Consider the following 23,014-nt stretch of genomic DNA (forward strand, 5'->3'; position numbering starts at 1 on the left):
CCCTTCCCCATAAACCAGCAAACTTTATTCATAATTGAAGACGCGCGTTTTGTATGCTTCTAGTGATATTTCTGAGAGTTAATCTTTTTCAAAGAGGTGCACATATTTGGAGCTGAAAAGGCCTCCTTAGATTCATCCTAATTTGTGGCTCTTTTCCCAAATTCTCTGTTGGACTAAAGTTATGACTTAATCTACTCGACATTCAATGCTTCCAGTCAGACAAAAATATCTCAGCAAAATGAAAAGCCTTTAATTATGAATTTGCTAGTTGTGTGCCTTAAGCTTAGGAATATTTAGATTAACTCAGAGGAAAGAACAGAAAAGAAAGAAAAATACTAAAAATAACAAAAGCAAACAAATCAATTGATTACTACTAACAATACAGCTTGTTTCAGGCGACATAGAGATTTCTTTCAGTCCACAGGTGAAAAATACATGCTGAAAGATTTATTTTCCAAGTTTCTCATTTTGTAAATTGAGGTACCTTTTTACAATCTGACCAATGTTCTCTGTGAAACTCACTGTACCCAAGTTTATGTTTGACACGACAACTTGGCAGTTGAATCACCTCGACAGATGGCTATTGGCAAACAGAACTGGAGCTGGACCAGCCCCAATCCTGTTAACAGAGCTTTGAATGACTGAATGATTGCATAAACGGTGCTCCTTCCCTGCACAGAGATACGTTCCACCATGAATACAAACAAACTTTTATTTAAAAACTGATTTACATACAAATATATTTTTCTGAATAAGTTTAGCAGCACATTTTTCAATTGAAGAATCGAAAAAACAAAAATAAAAATAGACATCTGAGAACGACCGTGTTACGTCAGTCAAACCTCAAAAGGTAAGAAATATCAGAGTCTAAATGACCAGTAGGCAGGCTTTGCAGATGCTTTTTTTATAAAGAAGTGAGAAGCTAGAATTGTAGGTACTTTTGTGTGATTTCATCTCAGCGATTCTACAGGCTTTAAACATCTGACAGCATTAGGAATTATTTTGAATAATGGAACATCTAAAATGATTCTGTTTCATTTGCTGGCTTTAGAAGACCCAAACTGAAGCAACATGAAAAATTCAGATAGCTCAGAGAAGACTAAATCAGAAAAAAAAATGATAAAAGTCTACAACCTATGGCAAGCCAGTGTAGACTACAGGTTGATACTGAAGTTTATTATTTATTAGCCAAATATCTTTCAAACTGTTTGGGTTTAAAATGTCACTGTTCGTCACAACCTGTAAGGAGCACTTCTAGTTATCTGTGTATTTATTTTTTTAATCTAAAGGATATTTGAGTCTGCCCTTTTCTGTCCACACCGGCTTCTAAGACTTGCACACAAAACTTTATTTTGTTATGAAAACCTTCTGTGATTCAATTTTTAAATACTGTGTTTAAATGTATGAAAAATATACATATACTGTAGTTCAAGATGAACAAGTCTGTGAGGATTTCAGGCACCACCACAAAGCTGTGCTTCATCTGACTCTGAGAGCTAAATCCCTTAAGACACAAAAATGTTTAGTATGAACTAGAAGCTCTGTCTTCTGAAAGATTTTATGCCCTTATTTGTAGTTCAATGTTGAGTGATTTTTTTTTTCAGATAGGAGAATGTAAACTGGTTGCAAAACAGTAAAACATGAGAAATATAAATTAAAACCAAAAAGAAGCTATAAGTGTTTTATGTTGACCAGAAAAGGCAAAGCTTTGTAGAGAAGAATTAACAATAGCTGGGCTCATTGGAAGTGAGCCTCAAAGTATATTTACATAAGAGATGAAGAAATGCTGATGTATATCAAAGCAGCGTGTTCACTTCCGTCCTTTATCATCCAGATGAAAAGGTCTTTGAACCACTGACTAGACATCTGTTCAGCATCTCTATAGCTTTTTCTGCAGAGAACCTGCAATATTTCACATGATAAATCTCTTGTTGAAAATTTGTTTAGTACGCCTCTTTAGGTAAATGGAAAACACAGCTGTTTAGAGCCCCTCTTCCTCATCTTATTCAGCAGGACTCTCTGCACAAAACAGACAGCTAACAAGATGTATGGGAGCGGGAAAGGAGGAAATCTGTTGTTCATTAGTAGCCATTTTATTTAGGGGAAGAGGCATGAGCTATTATTAGAAAAAGATGCCTGAGGAAATAACAGCAATGGCATTTAGAAGAATTGGTGTAAACAGGACATATCCAACAACATAACGTCACCGTTTCCATCACATTAATGTTTTTTCTTTTCCTCCCTAAACATGATCATTCTTAATTCTTCCACAGGAGTTTCTGTTGCCCACAATTGTTGAAGAAAAGTCTTAGAATAGTTTGTTGTTGTGAACACCATGTTAACCCTAGATGCCACACATTGCTGAATTCCTCTGTGAATAAGTTTTGGAGAATTTTCTCACCCCCTTATCAAACTCCAAACCATTCATTGTGCATCTTGTCAAGATAAAATTGTGTTCTCATGCCTTTTAAATATTGTTCCAGTGCCATAAATGGGCAAGGTTCCTAATTTTTCTAACAAATGAACATTGTCTATCTTGAAGCAATGGATGTTAATGCGCTGAAAACAGACACTTAAAGTTTAGGAAAGGAGACAGGTGTGTAAAAGCCCAAACCTGAGCACAGTGGATATTTCACAGAAAAAGTGGTAACAGAAAATGTCTGGCATCGCTCCATACATGCCAAAGTTTGTCTTTTATCAGGGCAGCTTTAAAAAGGTGGTTGACAACTAACTTCCGCTTCAAGTTAACAGCCAGAGGTTTCCTTCATTGTGTCCCTCCATAAATGGCAAGGCAGAGATTAGCAAAAAACGACCTACGATCAATTCAAAAAGTTAAATTGAAACAAATAAAACAAGTATTGCAGTTATGTTTAATTTTAGGAACTGGGATATGTCCTATCACTTGTAGAGTCAGAGATTTTGCTAAAACATTTCTATGTTATGAAGGTTTTTTAGATGATAACATGCTCTTTGGATGGGATGGGCTTGAGCTTAACTATCAAAAAAGTCTGAGGCGCTTCGATCTTAAAAATATTAAATTGCTCTTTTAATATGGCGTTATTTAAAAATGTAAACAATGCAAAGCTTCTAAGCTATCATGGAATTTCATAGATAAAAAGTTATATTTGTATTTGTTTATTGTGAAAAATTATGTGTCTTCAAAACAATAAATTTCTTGAAAGTATTGTACACATTTATTATTGGGGGCAATAAATTCTGAAGTGTGTTGTACTGATATGAATGCCTACATAATTTAAAGTAGTTTCTACAATGAAAACCTAGTAGTCACTACTAACACCAGTACTACACAGAGAGCAGAATATATAGTCAAGTACAACCTTATCAATGATATTTTCAGTTATGTGAAAATATGCAGTTTTCAAAATTGCATAAAGGTCATCTATAGCTTCTATAAAAAAGTTGTGAAATACCGGTCATATAATATCATTTTGATATTACATGATATTATATTAGATTTATTAATTGTATAACTTTGAAAGACTGAAGCAAAACATCAGAAAATAGGTCAATAGGAAAATGAGCTCAGCATTACCAGTCTGTGGTTCAGGGAGCTGTAAAGCTGCTTGAAGGAGGATGGTAATTTGGCAGATTTACTAACGTGACGTGGACGATGAAAGGAAGACACAGAGGGAAAGAGGAGGGTTGAGATATACCAAAAGCAAACAGACTGGGGAAGAGAGGGACAGAGAGAGAGGGGCTGGTTTCAGCACCAGCAAGTCATCTATCTTTGGCTGTGCTCGCGCCCCAGCTGCTGCTGGTTCAAAGTACGGTCACTGGCAGAGAACCAGCCAAAAGGCTGCGAAAAAACACTCACACAGCTACTTCACATGCAGAGGGAAGTCAAAAAGAAACAGAATGTCTTTGGCACAAATCAGAATCTCAGACTCAAGTCCAGCATCACATACTTTGGACTTCAAACTGCCACAACATCAAACTCAGATTAAAGTGTTGAACGGAGGAAGGGCACTGCTATTTTGCCCCCCCAAAAAAACATTTGCAAAAACAAGCTAATTACAACAAAGATTGCAGTAAGAAATACCACTCTGAGAAAGATGTTTTATATTGACTGAGGAATAAGTTGCAGCCTATAAATCAAATCTGCAGCAAATGCCAAATAACTGGGAATAAGTGGGAAAGTGTGAGTGATGCTTAATTGCACAACTTAGCATCATTTTCCAATTTCTAAAGAATTTGGTCTTGCGCTAACCTATCTGGGACACTGCTTGTCCAAAATAGCTGAATGTACAGGTTTGCATCTGAAAGTGTACAGTTTGAATTTATGTAGGATTTTGTTTAATACACAACCAGTGAGTGTATACAGAAGGTGAAGTGCGTGTTCAACTATCCATGTCACCTCTGAAGGTGTGCAGTGACCCATGTGAGTTGAGCAGTACACACACATTTATCTAAGTGTGGCAATTACCTTGTAAGGACTTATACGCTCTTAGACCCTGAACGTGACTGTGCCCGTGTAGCTGCTGGCATTGTTAGTCATCTCCAGGCCAGCTCTAATGGTGTTCAGTCTCCTCATCTTGGAGACTGTTGAGGTGAGGAAAGTTAGACGTGAGGAACAGGCTAATGCTAGGGTGTGGCTGTCAGTAGATGAAGACTGATGAGGGTGGATTGAGCCAAAAAGAGACATGATATTGTTCTGCTGTGGGTGTGAGACCTGCTTCCTGCAGCAACCATTTTAAGCTTGATTAATAGCTGAGGTCCACAGAAGCAAAGCTGTGGGTGTTAATTATATCCAAATAACGTCATGAGAGAGTTGTGCTCCTTTCCATTTGTTTAACTTTCCCTGAAGAGGGGAAAGTACATTGGAAATACGTGACTACTACAATTGTGCATAGAATACATTGCCTTTCATATTTCTCAGCCCAGAAAATAATACAACGTTAAAATTTACTTTAATAAGTTCTGAGATTCTGCAACATGATTTAGAGCCTTGCAAAAGAGTTCAGTTCTTTTTATTTTTATTTTTTATTTTGACACATTACCATCACAAATTACAGTATTTTGTTTTTTGGATTGTATACCTTAAACTAACATAAAGCAGAAATATTGACTCTAGTTTGAGACTCAAAGTCAGGTTTCAATCAGGCCACAAAAATAAAAACTTCAGATTTGACTTAGACTTTTACTCCCATGACTTCACTTAAACTAGGGGTTGAAGACGCAGGCCGTATTACCGTTCTTTATCTCATGGAATAAGGAGTGAAAACAAGCCAGCATGTGGCCTTCTGACAGCTCCAGTTCTGCAGCACATATTTGCTGTGAAAGGATTTGCTTGATTATTAGCCACAGTTAGCTGCAGCTTCAAAATAATGACCATAGAGACCTCTCTTAAACTGAACAGCTCATTAGGTGACTTTAGTTTGTTCTACGAACCTTTGTTAAAATAAGCAAATGCAGAAAAATACTTCCTGCTACATTCATTCAGAAATTTTGCATTCTCTATTATTTGCTCCCTACATTATATTGTTATTTGTAGTGAATATATACACTACAAATAACAATATTAGTGAATATTGCTATAACACAGCAAAATCTGCATTTTACATGGAAGAATCTGCTTTTATGTAAGAGGGGGGAAAAGAAAGTCATTCCTCAGAGAAGGACAAAAGAAAGAAGCCATGTTGACAGTTTGTCACAAGTCATGTGATGGAAACAACAAAGATATGGAGGAAGGTGCTCACATTAGACCAAAACTTAATTGTATGGCCCACATCCAAATGTCTATGGTTGACGGAAAATGAACACCTCTTCATCCTCTACAAGCTATCTCCACTGTTGAACATGGTGGTGGCATGGGGATGCAGGACAGGGAAGCTAGTCAGAGCTGAAAAGTTTTAAGAGACAATATAACACATGAGATCAGGGATAGAATCCAGAACTACAATGAACTGGGATGGAATCACAACATACCCATGCTTTTGTCTAGTCAATGTCTGGACCTAAGTCCAATTGAGAAACTTGGGCAACACTTGAACATTCATTCTTTATTTCCTGTGTGACAGAGCTTGAGTTATAAAGTATGCTAAGAAGAATGGGCAAAATGTGATTGGGTTGTAACATTACAAAATACAGAAATGTTCAAGAGGCATAAATCCTGTCTAAGAAGTATTGCAATTAATGTTGTGAATTTCCACATTCTATGTCATAAAAAGGATCAATGTATCCCACCAGCACTAAAAGCAATTACAATTATTAACTTATTTTTTGTTTTACAATAATCATCCGCTAAGCAACTCTTTTGGTTGTGCTTTGTTGGCGAGAACTTTCTGATCTGAAAGTACAAATGCAAAAATAAAAATAAAAATATGTTTCATTTCCACCTCACTGCACCTTTAGTTTTAACTTGCCCACCTATCACTTTGAAGTCAGTTGATATGACATACCTGCAATCCCAATGAGCATGGAGGTAAAGTTACAGATGAACAGTTATTAAGCATTATGCAGTATGATGTGTGAAATGACCATGAAAACCTTCATTATCGCTGTCAATGAGAATTACATCCACCTCTTTAACTGTCTAATAACTGTCTCCTGCATTCAACTGCACCCTCTGACAAAGCTCCATGTTTTCTACCTAATCATATCTGAAATCATCTCTTAACTCACAACACCGAATTAGTTAGAAAGACATAATCACCACTTTTCAACTGGGCCTTGATTGGCTTCTTACATAAAACTCTTTATTTATTTAGTGTTCATACTGCAGGATTTCTAATCCTGCAGTATGAACAAGCTGATATTAAACACACTTTAAGTGCTGCACAAAAGAAGAAAATGTTCAAGGTAGAAGGAAATGATAACTGAGACCTGCCCTTTCACTTCCTTCAATAGAAACAATCTGATTAGCAACAGCAGCATTTTCAGAAAGCTGCTGTAGAAAAAGAACAACATGTGGTTGTTGAGATGAAGTGTGTATAGAATCTAGTTTGTGACGTTATTGTTCAAAATACAATGATCATTACAGTGACATTTCTCAGCATTGCATGTCTTGCGGTATCTAGAGTTTGATTTTTTATTTGCAAAATTGTTAAAGTTCAATGAGGTTGGATAGAAACTGCCTAAGAACGTAAATTATCGGTTCTTTTCACATATCTTTTGTAGTTTGACTTGGCCACTTGAACACCCCCACACGCCCACACACACGCTTTGATCTAAGCATTATATTGTAGTTGTGGTTGTATGCTTAAGGGTGCTATTCTATTGGAAGCTGAACCTTTTTTTAAAGTCTCAAGTCTTTTGCAACCTATAACAGGTTTTGAAAAAGCAAAAATAAGGTTTAGTCACCCCATATCATATATCTTTATATTTTGAAGTTGACAGAGGCCTTTATGGGCGTGAAATGCAGGAAGAAATGCTTCTTGCTGTGCATGACGCACTGTGATTCCCAGCCCGGCTCAGAGGGAGCTGAACAGGTACAGTGAGTAATATTTTTGCCCATCAGATTAATAACCCCATGCTGCTTTGTGCATATGTGTGTGTGAGAGGCTTTATAATTGCCAGCTAGCACAGTGTGATTGTGTGAGTGCATGGATGTGTGTGCACGACGCGCCTTTGGCTCAGGAAGGAGTCGTTTCCAGTGCCATGCCCAGGCTTTTTCCTGCTGATGCTGGGATTCTGGCAGCAAAATCATCCAACTTCCTGTCCTCAGCTTTAGGCGGTCAGCTATAAAGGGCTTAATGATTGCACCTGTCAGTGTTTTACTGGAAGTTTCATGCGGATTGAAATATGGAAGCTTACTCCCACTTTTTTATCAACTTGCATTGAAGGGTTTCCCAGAATGGAACAACAGGCTGGGATGCTTAATGAAGTCAATACTTTGAGTTGCTTTTTTCTATGAAGTATAGAGAATACTGATCTTTAGGAGAATAAACTGCAATTATTACCTATATTGAGGAAGGAGGAATTACAGGGACAGATATTCAAGAGTAAAAAGTTGTGAGAGACGAAATCCGGAACCCTTGCAGTCTTATGCACATGTCTGTATATTTGATTAAAGAATGACATTTTTTAATGCCACATCACCCTTACGGGAACAAGCAGGCCCTGGCTAAATAGACAGCCTCCTGCCTCTAAACCCTTATTAACTCCTACCAGCTCATGGATTAAGTCGTGGATCCAGACAGCTAACAACCTTGGATGTGTCTGGCAAAAGCGGCTCAGCCATTCACAACACCTTATGACAGGCCACTACTCATGGCCTTATCCTCCACTACCTCCTGTAGGGGGACATTTGCAAAATAAGTGATTAGTTTGTACAGACAGAGGAGGATGGAGAGTGGAACAAAGTGCATAATTTAAATGCAAAAAGAAACTGAGGTAAAGACACTGCTTATGTGCTTATGAGCACTTATGAGCCTCATAAGCACATGCGTGGGAATTTTGGAATAATACTGATTCACAAAGTGCAAAGCTGAAATCTGATGCAAGAAAAAGGCAATGGAAGAAAGACCAAACAACACATTGGTACAAAGCTTCTCTCCTCTCTGATTTGGTAACATTGTATTTTCAAATATGACCACAGCACTCTTGAGAAGTTAAATCAGGATGTAACTTCTTATCCTAACCAAGAAAAGCATTTTGGTTAGGATGAGAAGTGAATTTAGTAATCACTGAGAGGTAAGAGATATTTGCAAACTGATTATTAAAATAGCTCTGCGATGAAACGGTGACCTTTCCAGGGTGTACCACGCCTCTGGCCCATTGACTACTGGAGATAGATACAAGCCCCCTGGCGACCCTGCAAGGATAGGCATGTTAGATAATGGATGGATGGATGAACGGGTTATTAAAAGAGTTGGGGGGCATTTTTATCTTACCAGGACAAATATGTCTATTTCTATTAGTGCATCTGAGCATTGAATTCAAGTTGCATTAATACTTTCACACTCAAAAGTTGTTTTGCAAGCTATTTCAGGGTGTGGGAAAAAAAAACTCTTACACAACAGGGAACAAAGATTTCAGTCAGTTGTTACAGTAAGATGGCATATGGTAAGTTATTTTGTCATGTCACGAAAGCTGAAGGAATTCATATGGTTTTCCAGGAAAGAAGTAACATCTTGAGGATCCACCGCAACCCTTGAGAAAAGCCACTGTGATTTCACAGATACATGCACAATGCAACTTAAAGCTGTCTGTTTACGAAATTTGTGAAATATTTCAGCATAGGGCCCCTCCTTTGAGCCATAACTACGGTAAAATGGTAAATGACCTGTACTTGTACTGCACATGTTCTATTCCAGTGGAATTCAGTCATTCACTCATTCATCCACATATTCACCTGCTGATTGTCCTGTTACAAAGATTTTTATCATCATTTTATGTAATGACCCGACCCAAAGGAGCGCATCCCTTAACCGTCACCCCCAAAACGCTTATATCTTAGTCAATGGATCCATGACGACACCTGTGTCCTCATGACATTTAAGAATAATTTTACAATAAATATCAAAAAGTTGTGGAGTGACAATTTGTTGAGCTCCACAAAAAACTCCACTGCAAACCAAAATATTGTAGCTTCTTTGAAGTATTTTTCAGAGAAAAGAGGCTGACTAAAGTTAAAAATTTCTTTATGTAAAATTTTCAAAAACCAGTGTTGACTTGCCTCACACCTCACATTTACACACTACTTCGTTTTGGTCGGTCATAAAATGACAATAAAATACAATAACGTTTATGGTTGTTTTACGGTAAATCTAAAAATGTCTAGAGTACATGAATACTTTTTGCAAGGCAATGTATCTAACAAATATCAAATAATTTTAGAGTCACTGCAGTGTTAAGGAGGCAGTTTCATAAGCTCATTTGGTAGATTAGGGACTTATGTTTATCCTTGTGTGAAATTGCTAAAGTTACATAATGTCCCCAGACAAGTAAAAAAAACAAATGACCAATTACCAGTGTCTCCACACTGAAAGCCAAAACATGGTTTCAGCAAAGACTCGTGCAGGTGAGAACACAGCTGGTTTGTACTTGTAGTATGTTTTTGCAGGACTGATGATTTCAGGGGTGTTTACGAGTGTGTGCTGTGTATGTAAACCATTAGCATCCATACATTTTAAATACAAGTGGTCGTGTTGAAGTTGTACGTAGTTGAATTATATGATCGAACGTCAACAAAAGTCCTTGATGTTCCTTGATGTGCGCATTATTGTATTCATTGTGGGGTGTTTCAGTGCTGGTGTGTGTGCGATCATGTGCCCATCTGTGCCGCCAGCTGTGTTGAGCCGACAGTCAGTTCAGGGAGGGGTAATCCTCAGGTGATGACATTTGAGTCTGGCTGCATAGCCGAGCACAGGACAGTTTGTTTGCACAGTTTTGAGCGGAGATGAAGTCACATAAAATAACATGAGCGTGTGCAGTTCGCAATTTATTATTATGAAGACCTGTTGTAAAATGCTGTGTGGTTTGGGCTTGTGGGGAACGCTGTGTTCTGTAGATATATTTACAAAATAAAATTTTTTTTAAAATCATCTATCATAAAGACGTTGTCCAAAACAGTTAATGTAAGGAATGTATGCGCACATACATCCTTAGCTGTATTTAAACATGAAAATTAAACTTTTTGTAATAGCTGGTCTATTTTAGTTACTTGTGTTGTGCCAAAGGGAATTTCTGAGCTCTACTTTACAAACCGTCAAGGTTTGAAACAAAAGAACAAGCTTTAGTCTTCTTATGCCATGTTTGTTCTGCTTTATGATGGACTTCTACAAGGAGCATAAAATATGCTTTTTTAACTGCATGCCAAATTCCTCTCCATCTGACAAATTGTGCCCTATTACGTACCCAGTGGTTGTTCTGGCACAAACTTGAGCAAAAACCGTGTAATACGGCAGCAGACGACGGACGTTTTCTTTCTGCAGAAGTCTTAATTGGACTCTCTGGAGGGCAGTAACTGAGTGGGATCATACGCTCTGTGCAATCTACAGAGAAACCCAAGAAATCAGAGGAGGACAGTTTTGATTTGAGGAACTCGCTTGGGGAATTGTCTTAGATCAAAATGTTAGCAATCTGTAATCCTGATGCTGCAGTACGGCTCTGTTGTTATATCTGGGTAAATATTGATGCACACATCAGTTTGACCAAACAATTTCACAGAGATGGCACCTAAAGTATGTTGAGTGGCAGAGACATGAACAGATGCATTCATGCAATCATAGGCATCACCGCACCTATTTTTCTGTATCCTCCCAAATGTTCTGATGCAACTGGCTGCCCCAGGTACAATGCCTCGCTATAACAGTTTCTTTTGTTATTTGACTGACCAATGTAAAGCAGTGCATAATAGTGAAGTGGATGAAAACATGATCTGCAAAATTTTAATTAGTACAAATATGTGTGGAATGCAAATGTATTCAATCCCTTTTATGCTGACATTGCAAAATACAACACAGCACAACACATTTTCGTCATAAGTAATCTATTAAAATCCAGAAGTTATAAAGAGAACAATAATGAACAAACAATAACAACAACACCAAAAAACAAAAACAAAAACAAATAAATAGAAGAATACTATTTTTAGTTTACCACAAGTTTTGATGAGACCACAGCAAATTTTTTGAAGAATCCTGGTCTGTTTAGATGAGACCAAACCAAAAACCTGATGATGTTCTTTTTCCACAGAGGTAGGAAAACAAGTCAAAGACAGGATGGATATAAGTGCTGGACAATCATGAACAAAAACCTGTTAGAGGCCCATAAGATGTAAGGTAAGGTAATTTCATTTATAGAGCACATTTTCAGCAACAAGGCAATTCAAAGTGATTACTGACATAACTAGAGGTTTACTTTTCCTGTAGAATGACAAACCTACAGTTAGAGCTACAATGAAGTTATATTGAATATGTAACTCTTAGAATGGTCCAGTTAAAGTTAAGCAAAAAATTCAGTTCTTAGATCTAAAAACTGGAAGAGACATTTCAGAAAAAAAACATACAACTTTAATTGCAGCAGAAGATGGTTCTTCAAAGTACTCGCTCAAGTATCTGAACACTAATGCATGACACAGTTTTTTACATGTAAAAGAAATTTAAAAGTACATATTGTCCAAAAATATTCAACGCTTTTTATTGGTCTGCCATTGGTTTCAGAAAGCATTGCTATTTGAAATTGTAAGGTGACAAAATGTGAAAAGGTTTAAGTCCAGTGCATTACCAAACAAAAAAACGACAAAATATAGCTCAATACCTAACCTTTATTTTATAACTTAAAGAATTATTGAATTAAAAACACCTCTAAAGAATGAATATGTAGCTTTTGTACTTGAAGTCCTTCAAGAGTTGCTAAACAACATGCCAATTATTTGTTTAGTTAGCTACATTCATTTCCACCCACACTCATTCTGCTCTGATTACGTGGCTAGGACATGTTCTGAGCACTGAGCACAGGAATAACTTGCTGTGCTTTTATACCGCCACGAAATGCAGAAGTTCACCACGTGATAGTGAGGTGACATCTTCAGATGTTTTCCCATCACGCCCCGCAGATGTGATGCGCAGCGCTGAGGCAGGTTTTCAGCAACCGCAAACTTCCCTTTTTCTGTGGGAACAATCACGTACAGTGGCGAAACGACCCCCGACCAAAAGGGACCCAGCCTTAGGGTGGCTCTGCTTCCTGTGACGAAAATACCTCCACTGGCACTTTTTAACTTAGCTGAGCGATTAAAACGCTGTTGTAAGGTGCCACAGTAGTTTGCTTGCCACAAGCTAAGTATGACATAAGTTTTGGATATGGGTTAAAAGAAAAAGATTTTATGTATTTTATTGTGTATAGATATATTTTTGTTGGATTTAACAAAAAAAACAGGTCGAACCAAATGGTGAACGGAATAGTTTAGTATTTAATATAATTAATCTTTTTTGTGGGCTTAATATAAGGATGTATTTTTTTTTCCAAAACAATTACGTCCAGTCAATTAAAAATTTGAATTCCTGAAACCATGTCCATTTACAGTGAAGTGAAAGTCACTGTTACTAATCACATGACAACCAAGCTGAGTACTAAAGTGAAACTAAATCCATGGGGTTTTCCAGCAACACTGAGTTCATGAGTCCAAGCTATTACATGCATGAACACATTTCAGGGAAAAGGTTTAGCCTCATGCAGAATCTTTGAGCATCAATAACATGGTTGTTACTTGGAGAGAGGCCAAAATAATCAAAACACTGAGTAAGACGGATATAGGAAAAAGAAGAGGCAGCTTTTACATTACAGCTAATAAATCTTGTCCTAGCAGTTTTTTTGTGCAACCTAATTTGCAAATCTAAACCTGTTGCAGTTATGTAAAAAAGTGAAAAAGTCCACACATCTTTCGTAAGAAAAAGCTAAGAAAATCTATTGAACATAAATATTTAATGGTCCGCCTGGGGAAGAAAGGCAAAAGCGTGAAACTTGGGTGACCTGACACCTTCTAGGACACAGGACGGAGGTTGGCAGAGCTTCCTGCTGGCACAAGTCAGCTGGCTTCTAAACTAACACTGCTTAAATGTCACCACATTCTAGCACCACATCAGCAAGAGCCGTAAGTGTTTCCCCAACCTTTACCTACAAGAAAACCTCACTCAGGATGCACACTTTTGCCAGCAGCACCTTCCTTTGCACTCATTCATTTTCACATCGGAGCTGTAACATGTTATTTTGCTGGTGGGCAGAAGTGGAAGACATACTTCTCACCAACACTGGCACTAAGAAAATAAGTTAAGACACTTGCAGGTGACAAAAAGAAAAAAAAAACATTATACCTCCAAAAGTCTTGTATCAGCCAAGAAATCTGATGTAAACCTCCAAACATTGCAGAGAAGAGGTTAGTCTGATGTAACACCACTGAACAGACAACGGTAACAAGGTAATGTTAGTGGGCCCTCTGCAGGCCTGAGGTTTACCTTCAGGTGGCCACAAAGCACTAACAGAGCAGTTAAAAATGTTTTATTTCCATTTTATGCATCCATCATATTTACATTTAATTGTCTTTGTTAACAGACACTGAAAATGTTTAGAGTTAAAATGTGAGGTTACTAAAAAAGGTTAATATATATAAATATATAAATAATGTTCCATATACAAACATACTCACTTATTATCCACCCGATGTGTCTGTGCTGTTGTTATTCTTGTTCAATAACATTTAAAGCTCCCCTAATGTACATGTGCAGTTAGTTTGCCAGTAGTGAAAATTAAGTGGGATTCTACTGGTGGTGAGCGCCCTAGAGGTAGACATTTTAGATGCAATCTTGGTTATGTCCCACAGGTTTGTCAAAGTTGCAAACAAAATGCCTCAGCTACCTAATGTCACACAAACAGCCACACTAAAAACACATTAAATGCATTCTTCTGGGTGTGCCTGAGTATAATAATTGTTGTGGATGTCAAGTCAGATTACACAAGTTTGCTTGACGTTGTTTTGCACATATATGAAGAAAGACAGACAGTGTGCCCTCATTAAAAGCTTTTGTTGCCATTTTCCTCAAATTTGCATTTTATTAATTACATGGTTCATCAATGGATTCTGGGAAAGTCCTGCAGTCCACAGCAGTTTATTTATTTATCTATTTTTATGCACTTTTAAGCCTTAAAACAGAGTTCACAAGCTTTCCACTTTTCAGGAACTTTTCTAACAAAGCAACTTGCAATTTACTGCTCATATTTCTTTTCTTGCTATACATGCACCACTGACTACATATCATGAGCGTTATTCTATGCCTCCCTATTATTTCGATTTTCCTGAGACCACATGCCCCTGTCCTTTCAGATTCATGCTCATTAAACCTGCTGAGAAGGAAAACAGCATGACCTCGCTTGTCCTCAGCACACTATGTCTCCTTTCTGCAGCATGGCACAACGCCCAGACGGCTGCTGCTTGCGTGCCTCCGCTATTTGGGTAGATTTGCATCTGGGCTACAGAGACAACTGGGATAATTCACCACTCATTGTTTATGTGTGTGTGTGTGCGTGTGTCTGTCTGTGGGGGCGTGTGTCTTTGTGTGTTTATGCAATTGTGTTTTCTCAGTCTTCGCAAAGTCTTCCTTGCCCTCACTTCTTACTTAGGTTATTTTGTTATCGATCTCCTAAAGCATGTAAATAAACAAATGAATAGTAAATAAAATTTAGTTACAAATAAATAAGAAATGTAACAAAAAATGATTGTAAAGGTGAACTCATGACCAACTCATTAAATAAAGCATTTTGCCGGAAACTACCCAGTAAACAATAGCAAAATGCTGCTATTCATCACAAGGGTGAAGGCATGTCGTGTAAACTGAAATGCTCACACTACCAGTGATGAATGTCAGCAGCCTGCTGTTGTGCCTAAAGGTCATAATTTTAAGAACAAAACTTTTCCAGGAAAAATTTATTCCAAGAATATAGAAAGAAATAAGAACAATTGATTTTATTTATTTAGTAAATGTTTTGAGCCCAGTAAAAATTCTCAAATATGTTTTAAAGAGAATTTTAAAACTATAAAATGGAAAGACTGCAGGGCATTTTCTTTGGTTGAATTCATTTGTTTTTTTTATGAAAAAAATATAGCGCAAGTATAATTTCTTATATTTGTGAACTTTATAAATAGTATGCTAAGTGTTTACACAAGTCAGATCTCAAGAGTCTTCTGTGATGCTATTTACTTTGACAGGTGGTTTGGAGTTTTTGACATGAGGTTCTGTGAAGTTATCAGCTCCAGTCCAAGGTATCGACTTTGGGTTCAATCACAGCAGTTGTAAATGATCAATGTTGAGAGTCTGAGAAAACTCAGCTCCCAAAGTCTCTCTCTTCTGTCTGTGATTGTGTCAAGATCTATTGTTTTTGGACTGGGCTTTCAAATCTGAATTACAGTTTGTGCTTATTATTTTGTTGATAAGATATAGCTAAAATCAAAGATTTTTTTTATTCTCTTATGGTGACATCTACTTAAAAGATAGAGAAACTGTCTGTGACATGCAACCTTCTCCTCCTGCTGTCATTGAGGAAATAGAAGGTGAGTCATTATGTTTTATGATGTCCAAAGAAAATCTGAAAATCTTTAACTTTGTGTTGTTTACAATTAACTGGAACTAATTCAAATATGTTACCAGCTGGATTATAGTCAACAAGGGCAAGAGAAGACGAGCTGTATGTGTCAAGTAAGACCTTAATTTTTTTTTTTCATTAAACAATTATCGTGATCCATACTCCATCTCTAGTCTGCATTTTGGTCCTTCAGCAAACACACCTCAAGAAAAGAGGCTTGCTGCTATTGAAACAAGAATCCCTCTTCAGCTATTTTACATACAAAAAAGAACTCAAACTGAATATTTGTGGAATACAACACTATTAGTAGAAATATGTAAAGGCTTCACAAAGTAATTGTGATGCAGGCTATGGGCTGCTGATGATGACGTAACTCGGATATCCTTCAAGCAACCGAAATACCTGGAAAAGCTCAAGTGTGTGTCAGCTTTAGTGGTGCTGGACAAATGACAATCTATCACAAGATCTAAAAGTATAATGCACTGTCAGCAGAACAGACTGACAAGTCCAAGTTGATGAGGCGAACTGACAGAGTTGGCTGACATAACTTTTTATAGGAGCACATGCTAGCAGCTAACTTAACGACCGTTATGTAAGACTAGATGTTTACTATGCATAACGTTGTGTTGGATTCCATGAATATATAAAATTTCAGTTTGTGTTGTTTTACTAGCTAAAACAGGGGTCTGTCGGATTAGCTGTGTGAGTAGCTATCTTTCACCACTTCAACCACCAATGTGATACATCTTTTTGTCTGCAGATGATTCAAATAGCTGCTGCAAGGTTTTTAACTGCCAAGAATACAACATATCACCTCTATTCTGGTCTCACTTCACAGGGTGTACATTTTAGTGTTCATTTTAAAAATCCTTATTTTAGTTTTTAAGTGTTCGAAAGACCTTTCCCCACCTTACTTCTCTGAACTTCTTCATCAATATGCTTACATTCTTTGCCCTTCAGGTCAGATGAACAGCAGCTCCTGATCTTTGAGGAAGCTCAAAGGATACTGGGTGTTTTTTTTGTGAAATACTGTAGAGAGGGTCCTTCAGCAACTACTTGCTTTTGTTATGCAGCTTTCAACAATGATCCAAAGCATAACTATGATTTTCTTTAGCAAGTGGTATTTGTATTTTAAAGAAATAATTGTTGCATGTGATGCAATAACTTTATATAAATTCACATTTGCTAGTGTTGAAATGTGTGGGATTCACTGCCAAAAAGTTACAACTAATTTTTGAAATACAATATTTTCACCTTTGAGTTCTTCCTACCCTTTATTATAGAGGTGTATTGTAATAAATGTAATGTTACATAATCCTTGACCGCAGTTTGAAACTCGCAACTGAAGTTAAAGAAAATATTTTCCACCAAAGTCTTTTCAGCTTAGTTTCTTTTTGCCGTCAACAGATGCACAACATCCTATTATAAATCATGTCATTTCATGTGTGATGGCAGATGTTGCGTGTGTCTGTGTGTAGGTGGTTTTCAGCCACTTCCTTTTGTGAAAAACCAACCAAGGACATCATGTTCTGAGCACAACTTGCTTTCACTTTACTGAGCAGCCGCAGAAAAGCTGATGACAAGAGTACAGGCAACATGTTTTCTTTGAGAGACGAGGGATGAAACCTTCAATAAAGAGTTTGAAGACGACCTGAGATAACTGCACAGTCACTAGCAAGTATTGTAGCCACTGTGGTTGTGTAATTGGCTTGGTCTGTGGTACAGTGGCATGTGTGCAAAAAAGAAAGAAAACCATCACAAAATCACAAGGACTTCCCTGCCTTTGTGTTGTTTCTCACTTGGCTTCGTTTGCATAGACTGGTTAATCGTTTCACAAAATTTTACTGTACATCTCATTTCCCTGGATGTCTCTGACCTGCATTGTAACCACAAGGATTCATGCAGGTTTTCAGAAGATTTGTGATACAGGGAACAAAGGCTGGTGTTTTGGCTGACTGTCGAAGCCTTTCATGGGTTTAGCGGCGTCTGCTCTGTAGATTTGGTCCTTCTATAGGATATTTATGCAAGGGATTTGTAACTGTTTGGTGTTATGATATACATGTGGATATAATGTAGCTGCAGTATCAATAACCAAATTGGCATTTATATAAAATGCTCCTTATGCAAGATTAGAAAATTTTGGGAAAATAAAAAAAGAAATATGCATTTGTACCTGTTGTGTAAGGTGCTGTACATCTTGTTCCAGACCTACTCCATGCATTTGAATTCTATTTTTTGTAAACAGGGACATATTCAACTGAAAATATAAATATTGATATGTGATAAAAGATCTTTTGTCACAGCTTTTGAATTTTCACAAGGCAGTTTAAACAACACATAAGCATCCCACCGGCTCCTTCTCACGTACACACCCACATGATCCAGCAGCTAACAGTAACGCGATATGATCAAAAACACTGATATTGACACAAATACACAACAAAAAGCTCTTATGTAACATGAACGATTTGTACTGAACTTTGAGGAACTTTTGCTTTGAAAGAAAATATCGTGACAGCAGTGCTGTGTAATCTGAAATGTGTAATAAACGCAGCAGATCTAAATTAAGAACCCCAATTTATGAGTTCTTTCAGGAAACAAAAATGAAACATTTTAAATTAAGAGATCAAAATTTGTCTGGTGATTGATGAAGAAGTGTTGTTATTTATCACTTTATTTAGTTCCTAAGTTTACTAACAGATCAGTTATTAATGTCACAACCACACTGGGCTTGGTTCCTTTGTTTAGAATGAAAAGGACATATCTGTCACAAGCTCTGTACACGAGTGTGAAATATGTTCCTTTGGCCACACTTGGCTGAACAGTTGGCCTTTAAGCTACTTAAAACGGTTGACCTCATGTGAGAAAATAGGGAACGATGGACGAGACTAGAACAAAATGTCCTAGACACTCAGGGTTGAAACCAGGTCACAAACTTTGGAGGGAAAGCCTGTGCTTCCTCCTGCTGGATGTTGTATGTATTGAACATGTCAAGTATGAGAGCACACCACCACCAGAAGGTGGTTCCAAAAAGTTAGTTTTTTTTTTCTTTTTGCATGCCTTCTGCCATTCTCAAATGTTTTAATATAGTTGCAAAAGAATGTAAGTTTTACTGAATGGTACATTTAGATATGTGTACATATTTTCTCCATACTTTTACTACTTTGCTGAATAGTGAATTGCTACACACTGAAATTCAAAGATCAAATTGTTTTTTTCATGATTGCAACAAAAATTAAAGAAGACACCCTCTATGAACTTTGTGTTTGTAATTCTGAAGCCTTAAATTTCAATGTTGAGCTTCTCTGACAAATGTATGACAAATGTAGAATAAAGAAGCAGTTGTATTCCATCTACAAGCTAATTTTAACAAGCTGGGATTATTGCCAATCTTTGCTATGTTTTATCATTAGAATCCCAAAAATAATAGAATAGAATAGAATAGAATTACTTTTTTCATCCCAGCAGGGAAATTATTTCGCAGTTACAGCATAGAGACAAGACACACAACAACCACCACTGAGTAGCAATTGTAGACAAAATAAACATAAAAATAAAATATAACATGCTGTCAATATAAAAAATATAAAAATAATAATATCAACTCACCGTCTTTGTTGGTTTGTATTTAGATCCAGTCAACATGCTGAATCGTAACGGTACCGAGAGAAGGGTTGAAAGAGCAGTCTCTTGTTAGAGACAAAGTATTACAAACTTAAATAATAAAATAATACTATCACTAATAGTCTGTTGTTAAAAACATTAATGCTGTTTTTTGTCATGTCTTATTATGACATTCATCTCTTGATATATATACTTTGTTCACATCCAATGGTATAAATTTGTTTAAGCATTCTTCTCTATCTGGTCTTTCTCCTAAACTAATGTCATGTTTCATAGGTTTGTTTGGTCAAATGAACGCTGCCATACAGTCTTCATCTACGTCGGCTTATGAAACTCAATGACCCATTGTGAGGCTGTGATTTACTTAATAAGTAACTATTTTTTTAAGGCAACAAGTAAACATAAAAAAATATTTTTTTCTCAACTCTCACTCTTGCCTTGATAAGGATAAAAGAGACTCGCTGGCTTCATCTGTCTGTTTTAACAAAGCCCAAGGTTGTTCAGTTAATTTACTCTGCTCTGGCCCTGTCTCTGACTGAGTTTGAGAATACTGCAAGCAAAAATCAAGAAGCAACTTTTCCAAGCTTAAGAATTTAATTAAGGTTTCATCATCAATACATTTACTGCAGGCTAAAAAAGAGAATCAATCGGATCAAAAAATTCATGCAGATGATAGTTGTTGGTAGATTATTGGATGACAAATTTACTTTATGAATTTTTAAAGGAATTGGAGCATTTAGGATCACATTTAACTGAAAAAGTCTGATAAAATTGCATGTTTCATACACAAACAAAACCAAATATACTTAAAACAACAACTTCTACATATTCTGTTTTGAATCAAAGTCTTGCAGGCATTCCCATATTGAAATCAAAAATGTTACGTAGTGTATTTATTTATTTATTTTCATAACTTTTCACATTTCAGTCACAGAAGTAAAGCAAAGAGATCAGACTTAAATCTTTATGGTGATGAGCGATAGGTCTGCTAAGAGAGTTGCTCACCCTGAATTTCAGTCATCTGGCTTCCGGCCATGGACTTCCTGATGTTTTCACCATCAGTTGTCAGGACGATGGCTGTGCTTTACTGCAGCTTCATTCCATCCACGTCCAAGTTTGACAAGCTGTTCGATTCTCCTCAACACATGCCCGTTGTTGCTTTATTCCTACTTTTTGACCGCTATCACAAGTGAAGGATTTTTCACAGCATAGAGGCGCATCGCCTTGAAAAGTGAGCCATGAAAAATGTAGAGAGGCGAGTGGCTCTTTTTGAAAAACTGGCTTTGCTGTGAATAGTCATTATAGCACATTTAGGGTTCCTTAGATCACTGACTTAATCAGCCAGAGAACCACTGGACTGTGGCAGTAATTGCATGGTGTATAGGCGTAGGTATGACTGACACCTTCAAATCACAGGAGTTCTAAGGAAAATTTCCCTTTTTCATTCAAACTGAAGACTTCAACTTCAAAATACATTGCATAACTGGCTACATATGGCAGTCTGTCTTATTTCATGTACGCAGCTGTGCATGCACTGCAGAACCCATTATTTTCCCTCTTCTCTGACCTGCGAATCAACTATCTTCAATGAACCTTTGCAGATACGAGTGTGTGTGTGTGTGTGTGTGTATAATCTATTGTGCAATCTTACTGAAAAGAACACTCTTGTCTCTGATCACGTACTCCATCAGAAAGATTCGGACACAGTGTGCTTTCCTTCCAGAAAAGAAAAAAGGGATGTAAAAAAAATATAAATAATTTTTTTTTGGAAGACAACTCCCACTTGAATTTCAAAATGAAATGCAAACTGAATGCAATAAGAAGTGGTTATGATGCAATCGTGAGCTCAGATTGGTGCAAGCATTGATTACATTTTTCATCTCAGTGACAAAAAGAAGCAGCGCGTGATTTGGTTGGTTGCTGAATCAGCCTCATGCACTGAGTGCTTGCTTTCATACTCCTTAAGGTCAGAGACAATTGACAACAAATCACACAATAGTGAATAAAACTTGACACATCAAAGGTTTTCAGATCTGACCTTAAAAAAATGTACTTTAGTCCTTCTATATGACATAACTGACTATAAGACCGGAGCAATAGTCTGGCATGACGATGGACTGTCTGAAAATGTGTGGTCTCAATATGTACAATCCTGGTATACTTCTGCTGCACAGAGGAGATAGAGCAAACCGTTGCTTAAACGCTGTGTTGTGTTTTCCCTCTGATTCTTATCTTCTAAAACAAGAAGCCCAGGGGAGCTCTGAAGGAACATTTTAAGATGCAGGAGGAGAAAACTGACAACGGAAAGAATTTATTGCATGGCCTGAGATATATAAGGAAGTGGGATTAAACTGTTCCTTCTCTTCACCCAGACACTTTGTGGAGCTTCCATGCACATAGTTTTAGAGAGAGGTTAACAAGGGGAGTAATTAACGAATAAAACTATCTGCTAGCACTTTTCGTCTCCCTCTTTGCTTCTGACTTTTTTTTCCCCATTCTATAGCTATTTGGCCGCTTCTCTGTCAACTCTTAACTCCCCCTTCCCTAAGCCCTTTGTTGGCTCCGTGCTCCATTCTAATCTGGCAATGCATTCCTTCGTAAGTTGGCGACTCATTAGGGGAGTGATTATCTCCGTTACACACTGTGTGAATTTAGAGGAAAGACGATAAAAGGTGTAGGTTGCTGAGTGCTCTGCATGTGCAGCATTCAGGCTGAAATATGGAGCATATGTTTTGGTTATTTCCTGCTATGAGAAATACAGAGATAATTTCAAATTATGACAGTGTGAAAACAAAGGAAGATGACTAGATAGGAAAGTGCAGAGCACTAATGGTCCAGTACTGGTCTGGGGTCCCTGAGGACACATGGATTTACATAAGACAGAGTAAGAAATTTATTTGTTGCATTTCACTGAAGAATTCACTGTGCTAAACTTTGTTATGATGGGGTACATGTATTTTATTTTTGGTATATTTATTGATCAGCTGAGCATCTGGGAACAAAATTACAATGCTTTCTGAGTTTCCAAAGATTATTATTAGCTGGAATAATCAGACAGCAGGTCATGTCATCATTCATCTATCAAGACTCTGCATCTGGTACCTCAAGGTGAGTGAATCTTAAATACTTGTCTGCAGTCAAATTTTCTCCAAACCACTTCTGGTGTTAATGCAGCAAAGGTGTCATATGTAACTAATTACTGCTAACTGTATATGCATATTTCACACATACCTAGTATGATGTTGCAACTACTTAGTCACTAACAGTCAATTTATGCTCAGCTGTGCCTAATTTTGACTAATATTACATCCTACAAAGAAAGGTTATGATAGGGTCATTCTGCACTATTTGA

The sequence above is a fragment of the Xiphophorus couchianus genome, chromosome 23 (genome assembly GCF_001444195.1).
Source record: "Xiphophorus couchianus chromosome 23, X_couchianus-1.0, whole genome shotgun sequence".
In the NCBI taxonomy this organism is placed as follows: Eukaryota; Metazoa; Chordata; class Actinopteri; order Cyprinodontiformes; family Poeciliidae; genus Xiphophorus; species Xiphophorus couchianus.